General features: G+C 40.2%; 4 non-coding genes across 4 annotated transcripts; 2 read left to right on the forward strand and 2 right to left on the reverse strand.

Annotated features, from left to right (window-relative positions):
- Window positions 1–6,742: 6,742 nt before the first annotated feature.
- On the reverse strand, window positions 6,743–6,816 carry Trnat-cgu (transfer RNA threonine (anticodon CGU)). The gene has a single exon. It is a non-coding gene; the product is annotated as a tRNA-Thr (tRNA).
- Window positions 6,817–14,241: 7,425 nt separating this feature from the next.
- Trnal-caa (transfer RNA leucine (anticodon CAA)) lies at window positions 14,242–14,314 on the forward strand. Its single transcript has one exon. It is a non-coding gene; the product is annotated as a tRNA-Leu (tRNA).
- A 2,814-nt stretch (window positions 14,315–17,128) lies between these two features.
- Trnat-agu (transfer RNA threonine (anticodon AGU)) lies at window positions 17,129–17,202 on the forward strand. The gene has a single exon. It is a non-coding gene; the product is annotated as a tRNA-Thr (tRNA).
- A 1,306-nt stretch (window positions 17,203–18,508) lies between these two features.
- On the reverse strand, window positions 18,509–18,580 carry Trnap-ugg (transfer RNA proline (anticodon UGG)). Its single transcript has one exon. It is a non-coding gene; the product is annotated as a tRNA-Pro (tRNA).
- Window positions 18,581–19,065: the final 485 nt, after the last annotated feature.

The following is a 19,065-nucleotide window of genomic DNA, read 5'->3' on the forward strand; positions in this document are numbered from 1 at the left end:
TTGACCGATGTTCTTATCACTGTGTCAGCAAGTCTTCTTGCATTGGTTTCTGTGCTAGTCAATGGTTTGGTTCTTGCTGTCATTGCTCGATTTAAATCGCTACGAACAGTGCAGAATATACTCGTCGCTAATCTTGCTCTCGTGGATGTTCTCAGCGCAGCTACTAACTCGACGCTCTTCATGGTTGGCATCGTATGGAAGGCCAGTTGGTTTAGAGGATGGACCCTGGCAGTCATTAATTGTAGTCTCAATCGCCCCTTTTTGATGTTGAAACTTGTCTCCATGCTCTCCATGATGACAAACATGTGTCTGGCCATTTCTCTAGGTTTGAGGTATCTCGCCTGGAAGACGAAGACAAAAGCCTTAGTCTGTGTGTTTCTCATCTGGTTCATCTGTATTTTGATTGTGATCCTGTTCGCATTGCCTTTACACCAAATCGACCTTGGCGATGCCCATATTACTGAATACAGAGTGAAGATCTTTAGGAAAGCGAGATATTTCGTGGCTACAGGCACATTGTTCTTCATCATCTGTGGTGCAATTGTATGTTTCCTGACAGCTCGTGTAATAAAGAGCAAGAAAATCAAGGTAGTGGTTTTATTTTGTTAAAATGATCTTGTCACAAGAAACATAAATTAAGATAGGCTTAAATTATATCTCGAACTCACCTGATTATTCATTTTCACTTTTATTATCACCATCATCTTCATAATCATTTTCCCGTTGCCATAATCCTCAGTTTTACTCTCATCATCCGTACATTATATTACCAATATGCAAATGACGATAAAACTTCATCCTTGACCAAAACCCAAAATTTCATAGATGATGAAGGTACATAGTACCTGCAATTTATCCTATGCTTCTTAAGTGGATATATCAGATGAGTAAGGTTGAGTATAAAAATAGTTGACCGTAAGGTAATCTTGCAGATGATTTGTTATTTCTGAAAAGATGAGCGACTCCTGTGTTATGAATTGAAAACAAACTACGTAACTATGTCCTGAATATCTCAACAAGCACGTTGTTCCGAGAAATTAGTACTCTAGTACATATAATCTCTAATTATTTGCAGAGAGAAGAAATGAACTTAGCTGCTCTTCAGGCCGAAGCTCAACTGAAAAAGGATGTAAAAGCGACCAAAACCATCGTCATAACAATGGCTGCCTTCTCCTTCTGCTTTATTCCCATGGGTGTGTTTTCAATTGTTAATCTTATTGACAACAGTGTTACGACTAATCACTGGCTTTCCTGTGTAGCCCGTTACAGCTACGGGCTCTCCAACACAGTCAATCCTATCATATACTATACGGGCTCTCCAACACAGTCAATCCTATCATATACTATACGCGATTAAGTCGCTGCCGCTCGGCTTTCAAGCACTTCCTGAAACACCCTTTCGGATCAAGTGACTACAGAGACAAGCCAGAAAGTCATGGCATGACTCAAGTGCGCATGAAAACTGGGGAGAATCTTGAAGAAAATCATGGCCATGGAGTCCAAACTGATGGAAGCTTATCAGGACAAGCGAATACAAGCACGCAAAGAAATGCAGTGGAGCTTCTGTTCTTCAGTAGCCTGAAAGGTGATTCGGGTGCTCAAAATATTAGTGGAAGAGAGCTGATTTATGAGGAGCAATGGTCCAATCGTCAAGCCTGAGGCCTGAATGAGTTAAACAAAGAGGGAACTCAACGATCAGACGCACGACTGAGTAATCTCAGAAAGATCAATCGGAGATTGAGACCATTATCTGACCCTCCCACTCCAGAAGTGGTTGAGATAGGCGATGATTGTGGAGATTCAGGACGTGTGAAACGACATAGAGGCTCCTGCCACTGTGAAAGAAAACAAAACATTGAAGATTTTTCAGGAGAATGGAGAGCCAGCAATTCAAGCGCTGCGGAGTTACCAAAAGTCCGCAAGGAGGCGCGGTAGCAAGCCGAAGAAGGGGAGAAACACGTTTCCGAGCCAAACTAATTTCAGACGAGATGAAAAACTGTGGACAGCTCAATAAAATCATTGAGATATGCAGAAATATAATCGTAGTTTTTAAAATGCTTCTTTTCTTACCAGCGTAAGCAAGGAGCTGTGAGTTTTTTGTGTGTAAACAAATGAAAAAACAAACAAACAAACAAACAGCTTCGCTTGGTTGGCCGCGGCTAGTGTCCGTGGAGCAAAAGAAAAACTGCTCTGCAGAAGCGAGAAACTTGGTGGTAAAAACCTAGAATCCCTGATTTCTAAAATGTAGTGAGTCCTTGCACGACAATTTGGTCTTCGTGGAAAGCAAGAACGACACGGAATGAGACTAAAGGACTTCAGACCCATGAAAGGTGACGACCGCCTTAAGGAACCAACAAAAAGGGTACTTAGTGGTTTGAGCGCGAAGCCAAATCAGTTTCACCCAAAATGTTCCAGACAGGTTGAGAGAGATTTCCAGGTGTGTTATGTCGTCAATACATCAGCCCTAGGATGAACCGGACTCACAGGCCGAGAAGAATCTGATGAATTCTTTAATCAACTGTAGGATCACATTCAACCTCAGCAGCACGACCTCGTCCATCGATATACCGTGAACAATTCAATGCCATTTCATGAAAAGCGATTCACATACAGATTAAAGAGTTCCTTGAGCTGATTAGCTGGGCTCAAGTTGAACTTTCTTACGGTTCAAAAACCGAAAAAAAAAATTGAAACTATTGTTTTGATCGAATGCGGTTGTGTCAACGCCAGCTGGCTCAACAAACTGGCTCAGCAAAGTAAAATGAAAAACAAAATGGTTTGTGAGATTACTATTTCGTTAAAATTTAAGTTATTTATATATTAATCCTTTTAAATTAACTCGGCTCACAAGTGATTAACATGTAACCTCTCCCTAAAATATCCGCAGATCATCTAGTAAACAGGTAATGAGAATACTCAGACTTATCAGGTAGAAGTTGTAATCTTGATCTAACACCAAATTCTTGTTACTGATTTACAAGAAAATGTATAGTAGCCAGAGGGGAGAGTTGACGATAAGATCTTGGGATTCAGGGTTAAGTGATCGCTATCAGTTGCTGTAAATCGGCTTAGTTATTGGTTGTTTTTGATATATTCGCTTTGGGTCACGGTCGTGAAGTAGAAGCAATGCTGACAGTGAAAAATGTGGTTCGGATGATGGGGAAAAATGTGGTTCGGATGATAGGGGTAGGTTTATTACGCGAGATAACCATCAGGATTTCGTACATAAAAAAAGCGTCAAAAACATTTTCATCGTTCTTTTTTTACCATGAAATTGTTGTAAAGTGTTTTATTTCAATTTCCCGGCTAAAAAATGCTGCTTGCCGGTAACACATTATCTTGACGTGTTTTACTGTTTGGTAATATATTGACTATTGTATGTCGAAACGGATAAACCATTTTCTTTTGATTTTCAAACTGAGAGAAAGGAACAAAATGGCATATTGGTTTTAAACTCTCCTTCATCAATTTTATTTTTCCTCTTTGAAACAGTATGCGAACGTAAACTTGTATTGATGATAGAAGAAAAATGCAAAAACGGCTGTGTCCACCTTTTTCAGATGACTAGTAAATTACGGTTACACTAATTTTCGTCAGATTTGACATACTTTAAACTTTAAAATGGAAGAGCCAGACGTGATAACTGAATCTTCACTGTGCCTGAGATTTTACCAACGAGTGTAACACATTTTTTTTTAAGTTTTCACCTTAAAATCTGGCTTCCAGTATATAATTTATGTCTTGATATGTCTTTACAACACATTATATACTTATGTATGTCCAAATGGAAAAGAAAATTCTCGTTTTATTCCCAAATTGTCAGAAATTAAAAAATCAAATCGACAACTTGGCTTTAAATCAGTTTTCGTGTTTTACAAGGCGGATGAAAGTCCTGTGAGAAAAGCATTATGTAAGATATTTCTATGTTAATGATACTTATCGATCTTTCAAATATTTTTCAACGCGAGAGAAAAATGCTACGAACTGCTTCACGTTTGCGGCGTGGGTTGTTGTATAGGATATATCATCTCTAAGCACTTTAACAAATAGAATCCATGTATTTTGTTTTGAGCTCTATCGAAAAAAGTTCTACCCTTTTGAAACACTATGACTTGTTTGATTGCCTATAGTTTTTTTAAGACAACTTGGTTGTGACAGCTGGAAAGCACGTCACTATCTATCATGTGGTCGCACTACCTCTCATATGGTCGCACCACTTATTATGCAGTCGCACGTGCGCAGAGGTTTGTCCATTATGTCCTCTAGTCTACTCTGATTTGAATAAAGGCTGATAGTTTCGAAAGAAACTGTTTGGGGCTCCGACGAAGGGCTAACGCTCGAAACGTCAGCTTTTGTAATCATTACGGTGGCCAATTTACCATTTCAACTTTTGTTGATATATCCAAATTACTCTGATTTGAGTGTGGTATTATGAGCCGAAGTCTGTGAGGTCACCGGTCAATAGACAGGCTGCTGAGTAATAACCAAAAAAGCCGCGTATTTTGTTACGCACCTCTATAAGAGATAAATGTTACTTAACTTTAAGTGGACTTCAAGTAACATTACTCTCTTGTCTCACATAAAGAGGACAAAACCTTGGAGGTGAGGAATATAAAGCTAAAAGTGTTCTGGAAGGGCTAGAACCTGTGATCTTCGGCGTGTTTGGTGTACTTAATAATAAGGGACATGTATTTTTAATATTCATTCCTTTTGTAAATAGCTTTTATCTTCATTCATACCGTATATAGTTTTGATATATTGTAACTTATCTTTAAGTGTCTCCAATTAGCAGCAATGCTAAATCTTTGTAGACACATTAAAAAGTTTCGATGATGATGATGAGGAAATTTTCAGAGTGGGTGCATGCCGAAACATATTTTTTAAAAAAAGTTGTATATTTCTTACAATATCTATCATACTTGCTATTATTGCGCCCTTATGGAAATTTTCAGACTCCTGTCAACAAGCCTGGACTGAAACAGATGCGAGTTAATGCAATATTCACAGGCTAACAAGAAAGCTTACATTGATTTATTTCCTACTGAAGGCACCTTCTTTAGTCAGGTGAGTCGTGACAATAGAAAGAATAACGAATCCACCTGTTCACAAAATTCTATTAAGAGTCCACCGATTCAAACTAATTCTTCAAGCACCGAGTTCCTCGATAGTATAGTGGTGAGTACCCCCGCCTGTCACGCGTGAGACCGGGATTCGATTCCCCGCCGGGGTGGTTTACTTCCCGCTTTGTGCTCCTCCTGTCGCCGAGTACTAAATGATACCTGCAGGCCAAACGTTTTCAAATTAGTTCTTTTTTAAATTCAAGAATCAATTATTTTGATATAGAGTAGTGATAAAAAAACAAACGATCAGTTGGGGGATACGTTTGGAACTAAAGGTAAGAATTACCTTGATGAGGCATTACAACAACAACAAAAACAACAAGAGCAATCTTTATTTGTACTCGCTTTTGCCTTATAAGCTATTCCAAAAACATTACTGAAAATCAACTTAGGGTACTGGTTGTTTGGAATAACCATAGGCCCATAGGGGCTAGCGGAGCCAGGGCTAGCGGAGCCAGGGCTAGCGGAGCCAGGGCTAGCGGAGCCAGGCAGCTAGTTGACATCAGCATTAGACGAAAATAAATTACAAGTGTGCACAAATATGCACACATAAAAATATGGGAAGAGAAGAGGAAAATTCTCCCAGAATACTACGTAAATGAAAGAACACAACATGTAGCGTATGTTTGTCAAAGGTCTGTAATGTCCTGTTTTTACACTCGAATTACAAAAGACTATGATTTATTTAGCACATGCATTTGTGAGATCAGTTGTCATGGAATTAATGCTGATTAAAAGCCTATAAATTAATTGCGTAAATCATACGCTAACAAAGAACACTTGTAATACTCCCGTCGCATTAAACGAATTTGGAAAATTATGAGGAGCCTCAGTTTGTGCAGGCTAAGAAAAAATCTGCCTGCTCTCGCTGGATGCCCATACGAAAGTATTTTTCATTTTTTACACGACAGGAAAGCTTCTGAATCGTAAACAAGAGATTTCCAATTTATCATGAGCGAGATCTCTTTTCTTTTTTCGATCACAATGGTGTGCCATATTCAGGTCAGTGACTTTATATCGTAGGATAACAAATTAGTAAATCTGGCTTCCAACCGGCTTTTTCGAATTTACGAATGGTTAAATCTGATAAAGATATTGAACGGGCCATATTAAAATACATTCAAAATTTTGGCTCAACAATAAGCATCTCTTGCCACAAAATTTTGGCTCAACAATAAGCATCTCTTGCCACAAAAGAAAAAGTTCTGAGACATGATGAGATGATGAGAAGGAAAACCTCAGACCTTCAGACTCTACTCTACTCCAGAGCCACAGGGACACCATGGTTGTGCTGGGTCATCGCTGAGCCGACACGATGGTCAGATGGGGAGGAGACGAACCTCCTCACTCACTGGCCGAGCAGAGCCCACACAAGTTTTCCTTTGTATGAGTTACATTCTACCATTATCATGTTGAATTGTGCTGAAGAACATTCAGACAGTTGTCGCTTATTTAACTCGATTTGGAATGTTATTGATTTTCTGGTTGTTTCCAGATACGTGTGCCTTCTTTCGGTCGTTGTTGTTTACGAGCCACCTCTCGCTACCAGTGCACTTAAACGCAGGCAATGAGACAAATTATGAGAGTGTAGTAGGTGCAAATGAAAGAGAAGATAAAACAAAAGGCACCGATGGGAGTTGAACCCATGAGCTCCTGTTTACGAGACAGGCGCTCTAACCATCTGAGCTACGGCGCCTCCGTTGATCACTATCCAATAATTTTCTGTGTTCTAATTTGGTATTAAAGTGGGGCTAATTTTAAAGAAAGAACTGGCCACACATTTATAAACTTTATAGTTCGTATAACAACAAAAAAAAAGAAACTGTGCAAAAATATCAAAAACCGTGGAAAACTGGCAAAATATCCAAACTGTGTCAGGAGAGAGCCTCGCTGGCAGCACACGACCTTTCATGCTCCATGTTTTCCCTCTATTTTTTAGAGAGATTTATTAATATTTTAAGTGTCAAATCTAGTCTAAACCCAAAAACATGGCTTTGACGTATTTAAGATCAGTACTTCAACAGTTATCGTCGTTTCCCCGGCTTTATTGAGTCCACTCCTGTGGCGTCGCTTCACTGAGCACGGTATCACTCGCATAAAATCCACACGTCGGGGTTAATTTTTTAATTTAATTTTTTTAATTTATTACAATTTAATGACACATATAACTTACTTACTTACTTACTTACTTACATTAATAGATAATAATACAAAAGAGTAAAAAGAAAGGTGCCATAAGGATGGTCCGCAAAAGAGATAAATCCCCATGCACGGCAGACCACCTTTAACAAAAAAACAAATCCAAACTAAAATCAATCAAATCTTGCAGTCAAATAATCCCTTACACCCCTTTTAAAACAAGAAACACTTGGAGCCTGACCGACCGATAGTGGCAGCCCATTCCACATGTGGACAATCCTATTAAAATAGCAAAACCTAAAAGTATCAGTCCTCGCGTAGTTCTTTTTTAATTTAAGTTCGTCCTTACCCCTCAACGAGTATCTTTCCGAATGTGAATAAAATTGGATATAAGAGGATATATCTATATTAATATACCCATTAAGAACTCTATAAAAAAATAGTACATCAAAAAAGAAGCGTCTGTCCTCTAGAGATAACAGGTTCAGTTTTTCTTTACGAGTGTTGTAATCATCATCAGTTTTTAGAATAAACTTGGTGGCTCTTCGCTGAATCCTTTCCAATTTGTTAATGTTTCTAGCCGTGAAGGGTGACCAGACAATAGTACAGTATTCCAATTGGGACCTTACCAAAGCACAGTACAACCTTCTTAACATGTTAACATCTTTCAGACCCTTGCATGTCCTTTTAATAAGGCCAAGAATCTTGTTAGCCTTGCTTGATATCTTATCAACATGAGCATTCCAGGACAACTTGTTACTAGTAACTAATCCAAGATCACAGAATTCAGATGTTTCTTCCAGAGAGCTCTCATTCAGCTTAAGGTCAGAACGAAAAGGCATACTTTTTTTCGTGATACGCATCAATTTGCATTTCTTTACATTAAAATCCATTAGATTTCGCTGACTCCAGATGTGTAGATTATTCAGGTCAGATTGAAAATCATGTTGGTCTGATGTACAGTTTATCAGTCTTGATGTTTTACAATCATCTGCATACAGTGCGATTGTGTTTCCAGGCATAACCACATCAGGCAAATCACTAATGAATATTACAAAAAATAATGGCCCTAGTAGGGAGCCCTGTGGTACACCAGATGGGATAACAGACCAGGTAGAACTCTGTCCTTCAATAACAACCCTTTGCTCTCTGTGGGTCAAGTAATCCTCGCACCATCTTAGTAGGCTACCAGAGATGCCGAAATTACACAACTTCAGAAGAAGTATATCATGTGATACTCTGTCAAATGCCTTAGAAAAATCTAAGAACACGACATCCACCTGTAGTCCATCATCCAAGGCCTTTGTCCACTGATGGTGTGTTAATACCAACTGGGTAGCACACGAGCGACCCCTTATGAAACCATGTTGCCAATCTGTCAGGTAAGGGGCCACATGAGAATATATGGCATTATATACAATCTTCTCTTGGCATTTACTTGGAATCGATAACAGGGATATAGATCGATAATTCTCTACCACATCTTTAGCATCTGATTTAAACACAGGAGTGACATTAGCTCTTTTCCATGAAGAAGGAACTCTCCCACACCTGAACGACAGGTTAAACAGTAGAACCAATGGGTAAGATAGCTCCTCTGCACATTCCCTCAATATCCTCGCAGGAATGCCGTCTACTCCAGTTGCTTTATTAATGTCCAAGTTGCAGAGGATATTCTTAACTTCACTGTACGAAGTGAATACATCCATCAATAAGTTAGGATTAATCACATCAACATGAGAGCTGCCAGAGTTTGATGTTTTTGTAGAGAAAACGGAGCTGAAGAATTCATTGAACAGGGAAGCTTTTTCCACAGGATCTTTGGCAGACCTGGCTTTGCCAGAGTAAGTTATTACTTCTGGCAGTCTCTTGCTCTTGGACTTAAGAGAATGAAAAGACCAAAACTTCCTTGGGTTGCCGTGGCGGTCGCAGAAAACGAGGTAACAGTGTATCGTGCCTAGGAACTGCAAGACAATTCCGTGCCAAAGTCTCTCCAACTCCAAATGAAGATGATTCGATGGGTTCTGACCAAATTGCTGCACTGGACCACGAATCTAGTAATTTGCATAACCGCTCGTTGAGCTTATTAAATATTCAAGGTAACACCTTTCAAACCAACAAAACAAACAACCCTTCCGTTCCGCCGGTGTTTCCCGAGAACGGAACGAACACTTCAAACTCTCGGACTGACGATAATACGTTTCCAGTCATCACGGATCGTCCCATTGAATCGCGTAGCGTGTTTGGTTTGAGCTTGATGCTTGCAAACACAATGTCTCTGGCGCCCAAGATCGACAAAGTTCGTTCTACCATCTTGGACTACAAACTAAATTTAGGATTCATTACCGAAAAGTGGCTGAGGGACACATCAGCGGAAACCACCACCACATTCCCGGTTACTCGTTTATTTCTAGAAAACGCACCACGGACATTCACGGAGGGATTGGGCTCTATATAGTGGACTTGATCAGGTATAGATCGCTTGATCACTTACAAGACCCTGAGTACGAAGTTCTTTGGGCGTGGTTAAGACCAAAAAGACTCCCGCGCGGGACACCCTGCGTCATCAAGGCGACGATATACCATCCGTTCTTCAACGACAGCGCCAGAGAAACTGCTTTGTTGGACTATCTATCAGCATCCTTGACTACTGTTGAGGGAGAATTCCCAGGTTGGGGGATTCTACTCTGCGGCGATTTCAATCGGCTAAAGTTGAATCGTTTAGCTGCACAATTCGGACTGCGGCAATTGGTCAACAAGCCCACTAGGGGTGATCAGATCCTGGACTTGGTCTTCACCAACCAACCAGATTTGTACGATAAAAATTCCGTTCAGATTTTACCGCCGTTTGGTATATCGGATCACAATGTTGTCTTCGTGCACCCAACAACTCGTGCTCCAAGGGAAAGCCCAAGTAGAAGAATCCTTTCCAAGCGGGACACTCGGGCCAGTCGCACGTCCGAGCTTGGGCGTTTCCTTGCGTCTATCGACTGGTAAGTGGTTAGCGAAGCATCTAACTGCGAGGTTAAATTGGCGCTGTTTACGGATTTCATCAAAATTGGTCTCGACCACTTAATGCCGGTTATACATGTCAGACTTCACCTGAAAGATCCCCCGTGGGTTACTGAGCGGTTCAAGAACCTCATTAAGTTCCGTCAACATGCCTTCCACAATGGAGATAATACCGGCGATATCGAAATGACGTCAACCGCACGCATAAGTCACTTCGCAGTAAATACTATGGAAACAAAGTGAATAATTTAAAGGACATCAAGCCCTCGCAGTGGTGGAGCGCAGTTAAACGAATCGCCGGTATGAATCTGCGTCATCTTCTGAAAGTCTCCTTTTCAACCTTCAGCTCGGGGACAGTTTCGATCGCCTAAGTGACGTTGAACTAGCTAACGCCATCAACGCTGTGTTCTTAGAACCCATGAAGCATTACCAACCCCTATACGCTGTCCCTACTGTAGTGGAGGACTCCGATATGCCTTTAATTACGGAAATTGATGTCCTACACGCTCTAACCAATCTAAACCCGAGGAAGGCAGCTGGACCTGACGACATCGGTAACTGGCTTTTGAGGGAATATGTAATGATTCTCGCACAGCATATTACATCTACACTGACCGCGAGCTTTAGAGAACAAAGGCTTACCGCCTCTTGGAAGCTCACGGACGTGGTGCCTCTCCATAAGCAAAAACCTGTGGTAGATGCTACCAAGCACCTGCGTCCTATCTCCTTGACGCCCGCTATCTCTAAGGTTGCGGAAGATTTTGTGGTACTCAGATACGTCAGTCCAGCGGTGTTGCAGATCATAGACCCGAACCAATATGGCGGTATTCCAAGATCCTCCACCTTGTACGCTCTGATTTCCATGGTACATAACTGGTCACAAGCCACTGACGCCACAGGCGCAGCTGTTAGAGTGGTATTTTTCGACTATCGTAAGGCTTTTGATCTTATTGATCACAGTTGGCTGGCCAGAAAGATCGAAGCCTTGGACATGCCACGGTGGGTTCGCGTCTGGGTGCTGGATTTTCTGTCAGACAAGAAACAACGTGTCAGTTTGTCATCAGACTGCAGGTCAGAGTGGGGCTCAGTCCCGCCGGGGTACCACAGGGGACCAAGCTTGGTCCTTGGTTGTTCTTATTAATGATCAACGATCTTGAGGTCGACGCGCTCACTTGGAAGTATGTAGACGACACGACTATCGCCCAAACGATACCGCGAGGTTTGACCAGTGATGTACAAAGCGCAGTTTCCGCTGTTGAGGCGTGGTCGATCGAAAATAGGATGGAACTGAACGCGGATAAATGCAAGGAGATGCGCATTTACTTTAAAAGGAACACTCACAATTTTCCACCAATTGTGACTAATGACAAGGGACTATCAGTATCAAACAGTGTTAAAATCCTAGGAGTCACTATTAGCTCAGATTTAAAATGGAACGAACATATCTCAGAGTGCATTAAAAAAGCGAACAAGTGCCTTTATTTTATTGTTCTTCTAAAGCGCGCCAACGTTCCACTGAGCGACATTATAAATTTTTATTGCACCGTTATAAGATCTGTTTTAGAGTACTGTGCGCCAGTTTTCCATTACGCGCTCCCACAGTATCTTAGTGACGACATTGAACGAGTGCAAAAGAGAGCGCTCCCCATCATTTGTCGTTACGCGTCATATTTCGAATGTTTGGCCAGGTTCGACTTAGTAACCTTGCACGCGAGACGCGGGGCTCTGTGTAGCAAGCTTTTCGAGTCTATCACGTCATGCCCGGATCACAAACTCGTGCGTGTCTTACCTCCTAAGAGAGAACACAGATATAATCTAAGACAGTCCAGGGCTTACGCCATGCCCCGTACACATACAAATCGTTTTAAGAACACTTTTATTCCAAGAATGTGTACATAAATTTATATTTTTTTTTTAGACTAGTTTGTACATAGTCATATATAAAGAGTTTTTCGCATTTATGGTTTTATTATAATTTCAATTTGTATTTGGAACTCATTTATTCCTAGTTCTAAGTAATTGTAACGCAATTCATTCTATGGACTGCCATGTTCGATATTCTAATAAACTATCTATCTATCTATCTATCTAAACCAAGGAATGGTAAACGGGCATAGCAAGGTTATGTTATAAAACTGAATCTATGGTATGTAATATAAAGCTAATAGTGTTCTGGTAGGGCGAGAACCTGTGCTCTTCGGCGTGTTTGGCGTGTGTAATAATAAGGGAATTAAAGTTTGTGAATATATGGAAATGACACATCTGAACTGCGGTCAAAGAAATAAATATGAGAATTTCCATATTTTCACAAACGTCGACTCATCACTTCACGAGTTTATTACGAACCAACATAATGACCAGCTCCGAGTTGGCTTGTTAGCTCAGTTGGTAGAGCACTGCACTGTTATCGCAGAGGTCATGGGTTCTCGTACAGGTCTGAATTTTTTTAACGCCATATTTTCACGACTGCTTAAGTAGTGGTCATTACTGCAAAGATCACTCTCATACTTAATAAGGGAATTATCAGATTCTTGACGACAGCACCTGGACTGAAAAAGATGAAAATGAATGCAACATACAGAAGAAAGCTTATATTGATATATACCCTACTGAAGGTAGCTTCTTTAGACGGGTGAGTCGTGACGAAAGAAAGAACTAAAAACAACACCTGTTAACAAAATATTATTTACCGTCCAAGCATTCAATTTTCACCTCATAAAACCGAGTTCCTCGGTAGTGTAGCGGTGAGTATCCCCGCCTGTCACGCGGGAGACCGGGCTTCGATTCTCCGACAGGGAGATGCCCTTTTTGTCTTCCTTCTGCTCCCGAGTACTAAGTGAAACCTGGAGGCGAAAAGTTTATATTGAATTTCAAAATCAATTTGCAAAGATCCCTGCATATCCTTTTTGAAAACCATATTTTATATGAAAAAGTCATAAAGATAATAAAGATTATTATTATTATTATTTGTTTGATATCTAGAGGTCATCAAAAATTAATTCAAATTTATCAGGACTTGTCGAATATTTCATGGACTAAAAGACTGTTGGCAAGAGTAATCAAATCTAAGCTTGCGATTCTTGACGAATTTGTAAATGCCCTTTTATTAGGCATTGCGCGAGAAATAATTTGCTTGGTGACTTCATAACCCACTTTGAATATTAAACTAAATGTTAAAGTTAACACCTTGATTGATGTTTGATTTATAATTGATTTGTGATTAACAGTTTAAGGCATAGGCGTTTAAGTCAAATAATTGTCCTTTGATCCATAAGTGAAACAGTTTTCACCTCGCGTTCGGTTTAAAAGTACGTTTTCTTCGCTTACCTGATCATGATGAACAGCTTCCTGAACCGCTATTTTTTTCTTTGATCCGGTAACAATTTAGCTGAATAATGCCACAGAAGTAATTTATGTTGTTTACCAATTGCAACTGGCCCAGTTGTGCGAAAGTTGGATAACGCTATCCACTAGATAAATCATTATCCGGTGGATAGCGCAGTACGTTTTGCAGCCCCTTATGCACTGAAGAGCGATTTATCTGTCCGATAGCGTTATCTGTCCTTTATGCAACTGGACCCAGAACTTTAAGCATTTTCATTTTAGCTCTCTGCGACGCAATTTTTCTGAATCTTTCGAAATATCTTGGCTATCATATAATTCCCTTTTTTTTAGATCGAACTTGCAGTCCAGCCAATTGATGAGGGTGAGCCATTTTCCACGAACCAATCTCTGCTACCAAATTCAACTTTCTGCGGATCGATGCGCTAGTGGACATATCAAAATTTGTGCGTAGACACATGGGCTCCTAATATGAACTATTCATAAAATATGATTTTGATTTCTAACATTGTCTTCCGTTTTGTTGGCATGAAGGCTTCTAGTGGTCTCTCCCGTAGCACAAACGATCAGTTGGAGGATCTGTTTGGAACCAAAGGTAACATTTACGTTGAGTCACTATAATAAACAGGCTTCTTTATTGCAGTGGTTATCACGTCCGCCTCAAACGCGGAAGGTCGCAGGTTCGAGCCCTGCGGGAAACAGTTCATTTAGAAGTCTTGGAGCAAAAGGCAAAGAGGGCCTTAGGCTTCATTTTTTTTTCGACAATAAAAGTGGCCCAGAGGGTTTATTTTCTTTTTATGTAGCACACTTTAGATCTTTGTCCTTCCCCTAAGGGTCCCCTATACTTTTTACGCGAAGCGTGATACGGAGATTTTTTTCCTTGTGAGTCACGATTCGACTTTTTTCATACGTGAATCGTGATAAAAGATAATAAGCTTTTTTTTATGTCCACGCGAATCAATATTTGATTTAAACGTGATCCGTGAATTAAGAGCTCAATTAAACATGATTCGTGAACCATTTTTTTTTTTGCGTGATGAGTTTCTGACTGTTATGCACGTTTCTCCTCGAACAGCTGTCATTAGGCTTTAAAAGGAGCTCTTTCTGGGTTTCGACTGGAGATGGATTTCATAAAAGTGATAAAACAAACTACTAAAGGTTCCTGAACAAACAAAATAAGACATTACGTCATCTTTTATTGCGTAAGACTGGTCAAGCCTAGAAAAACTAAAATATGAATTCAACGTGATTGTCTTGAATTTCGCGTAAATGTAGAAACAGAAAGTGAAATAACGTAGCAAGAAGCGTTTTCGTGGTATTCAGCTGGGCTTGAGCCTGCAATGCTCAGCGTACAGATGAAGCATTGCACTATGGTATCCCTAGCGATCAACTTAGGAAAAACTTAGAAGCAATAATGGGAATAAATAATAAGATGGGAATGAATGTGATCGAGGTTTTGTCATCGTTTGGATTGATCCTAATATGAGAAAATTATTCTTCATCGAATTGAGTTTTCTTTAGAGAAAGATGCTTTTCTTTTGTCTCGTCACGGGCTTGCCACAAAAGAAAAAGTTCTGAGTCATGATGAGATGATGAGAAGGGAAACCTCAGGCCTTCAGACTCTACCACTAAGCCACAGGGCCACCATGGTTGCGCTGGGTCAAAGCTGAGCCCACATGTGACTCGTGTTCTGCATACTGGAAGTATCAGCAATGTCGAAAGGGTCATGTGTGTAAAACGATTAAGAAAGATTATAAAATATGAGCTTGGTAATGAGATAAAGAAAGACGTTTTTTGGTCTTATCATGAGCTTTCGACAAAAAAAGCTCTGTAGTGGTTGAGCGAAAATTAATGTAAAATCAAGCACGAGGTACAAATAAAATTGTCGAAGGTTCAAACGTGTACGACTAACCTTGCTTTCTATTCGCCAACATAATGACACTTCTGACAGTTGGCTTTGAAATGTCTTTCTAGAGCGCGCGCTCGGGATAAAAACAAACAATAATATTACCGATTTCATTTCTTGTTTTCTTACTTTCATTCAGTTATGCGATTCAAGGAAAATTCATTACCTGACTCGTGAATTCCGCGTTAAATTGCACGCGAAAACCGATATCCTTCGCGATTCGTGCGATATCGGTTTTCGCGTGCAATTTAACGCGGAATTCACGAGTCAGGTAATGAATTTTCCTATAGTATCCTTTAACTGTTTTTCAACGCGAGGAACACTAATTACAAACAACTGGCCGTTTACGGCGTGGGATGTTGACGGTGTTCTCTAATACGATCTTATGAACAAAAAAAACTTGTTCCCTCCTCTGTTTCTTATGTTGAGTAACATTTTAATCGCAGATTTCTCCGTATTGGACGTCACTTGGACGTCATATCGAACTAAATATTAGACGTTCGGCAGGCATTGCACCGCCCTCACGGGAGCCTGGCAGTTCACCTTAAACACAAAAAAACTTTCGTAGTTTGTCTTATTGCCTGCGTTTAAGTGTACTGGTAGCAAGAGGTGATTAGTAAACAACAACGAACGAAAGAGAGCATATGTCTTCAGAAACAACCAGAACCAATAACACTCCAAATCGAGTAAAATAAGCGCCATCTGTCTGAATGTTCTCAGGCATAAGTTAACATGATAATAGTAGAATGTAGCTCAACCAAAGAAAACTTGATCGCTGGTCGAAAGCTCATCATAAGACCAAAAACGTCTTTCTCTATCTCATTACCAAGCTCACATTTTATAATCTTTCTTAATCGTTTTACACACATGACCCTTTCGACATTGCTGATACTAGCAGTATGCAGAACGCGTGTCACATGTGGGCTCAGCGATGACCTAGCACAACCATGGTAGCCCTGTGGCTCAGTGGACACGTTCACGCAAAATTCGAGACAATCTCATTGAAGAAATATTTTAGTTGTTCTAGGCTTGTCTTACGCGACAAAAGATGACGTAATGTGTTTTTGACGTAATGTGTCATCAGAGTTTGGCTCTGATGACCTAGTTGGTGGTTCTGGCTTTTTGTTTACAAATGGTTTTGTGTGCTTCAGATTGAAAATCTCTCCGTCAAATTTCTATTTGGTTCGATTTCCCCGGCTTAAACGCAAGTATGTCTGATAGTGACGATCAGATATCATCTTCGGCATCTATGATTTCAAGCGATGACCAGATAAGTGGTAAAGATGTGACTTGATTCCTAGCACGAAGCATGTGAGCGCCAAAGGTAATGATAGGTTGGGTGTAAAAACTGCTTGAAGATCCCTAACGTCCAAAATCGACAAATACCAGTTCATTGCCCTGCTTTATGAGAAGCGTTTGGTAAACATATATTACCATGATTAGAACAGTTTTATAACATAACCTTACTATGTCAATTTACCATTCTTTGCTTTCTTTTTTTTTTTCTTTTGTTATACGCACTATAAAGTTTATCAATGTTTGGCCAGTTCTATCTTTAAAATTAGCCTAACTTTAACACCAAATTAGAACACAAATAATGATCAACGGAGGTGCCGTAGCTCAGATGGTTAGAGCGCCTGTCTAGTAAACAGGAGGTAATGGGTTCAACTCCCATCGGCGCCTTTTGTGTTATCACTTTTTTATATGCATCTAGTACACTTTTGTAATTTGTCTCATTGCCTGCATTTAAGCGTACTGGTAACAAGAGGTGGTTCCTAAACAACAACGACCGAAAGAGAGCATATGTCCTTTGAAACAACCAGGAAATCATTAACACTCCAAATCGAGTTAAATAAGCGGCATCTGTCTGGATGTTCTCAGCACAAGTCAACATGATAATGTGAGAATGTAGTTCAAGTAAAGAAAACCTGATTCCCTGAGGGAACTCAGAACTTTTTATTGTCGAAAGCTCATGTTTAGACCAAAAAACGTCTTTCTTTATCTCATTACTAAGCTCAGATTGTATAATCTTTCTTAATCTTTTTACACACATGACCCTTTCGACATTGCTGATACTAGCAGTATGCAGAATGCGTGTCACATGTGGGCTCAACGATGACCCAGCGCAACCATGGTAGCCCTCTGGCTCAGTGGAAGAGTCTGAAGGTAATGTGTTTTCTTGATTGTTCAAGAACCTTTAGTGCTCTGTTCTATGACTTTTATCGACCCGAATGAAGTCCATCTCCAGTCAAAACCCAGAAAGGGCTCCTTTTAAAGCCTAATCACAGCCGTTCTAGAAAAAAACCTGTATAATAGCCAGAAACTAATCACGCAAAACAAAATGGTTCATGAATCATATTTAATTCATATTTGTGATAACCACTACACTACAGAAACCACCCTGGAAAAAGATTATAAAGTCATAGGCTCTATTACGCATTATAATCCAACATAAATTTTTGCTCTCCCGCGATTGGTCAAAACGCATCACTTGTCCAAATATCCCCCCGAGTAAATCTGGGGGATACCAGAGGATATACACCAAGTGACGTCCAATACGGAGAAATCTGCGCTTAAAATGTTACTCAACGTAAGAAACATCAGAAATATTTGAAGGACACTAAACACAATAGCCTCCATTGGGCACGAAAATATGCTCGTATATTTGACCTTGGACATTATCTGTTCCTCGAAGCTCAAATTTTTCCTCGAGCTTCGCTTTCGAACAATTCTTCGCGTCTCGGAACAGATAATTACCGCGGATAGATATCCCACCATATTTTCGCATATCTGCAGCATATCTTGTATTTATCGCGTCGAGTTCAAAGTCTGCTCAGTTTCCAAGCCCTTCGTCCGTGTTGTGTTCTCAAACTTTTGCAAACCTAAAATGAAAAAATTGAGAAATATATCATATGGTAGTATAGTCGCCATAAATTCTTCTTAGGGAAGTTCGACTTGCCGGTCTGATTTCGAAGATTTTTCCAAAAATACAACTGTCCGGGAGTCGAACCCGGGACCTCTCGCACCCAAAGCGAGAATCATGCCACTAGACCAACAGGCGGGACATATCTGAGAAGAGGATATTAATCGTTGTCATAAAAGCAGGTGGCAAGTCACCTCTGCCAGAGTTTTCATGGAGAGACTCGCGTTACTGGCCCATTGATCAGTAACGCACTTCGGAGCTTTTTTCAAGTCTGAATGACAACTTCCTTTAACTTAGGGTCGTATTTTTGGGTATAAAAGGAGTGTACAGTAAGACTTAAAAATGAGCTGTTAATCTGACGAAGAATCAAAGATGTCACTGAAAATACCAAAATCGCTATTCAAGAATTACAGCACCTTCGTTCTATTGTGGAACCAGAGCTCGAATATACCCTCGGCCAGAAGGCTCTTAAGAAAGGAATGAGCCATTGCTATAAAAAAAAAAAAACTACCAGACTCTAAGATCACATAACTGACCGACATGTAATGACGCCCAGCCTATAAAACATGCAAAATGGGATATTCCAAGCTACTTTGTTTTTTTAAAGTGCCTATGAAGTAAAC

This window comes from Stylophora pistillata, chromosome 9 (assembly GCF_964205215.1).
Source record: "Stylophora pistillata chromosome 9, jaStyPist1.2, whole genome shotgun sequence".
Taxonomy (NCBI): domain Eukaryota; kingdom Metazoa; phylum Cnidaria; class Anthozoa; order Scleractinia; family Pocilloporidae; genus Stylophora; species Stylophora pistillata.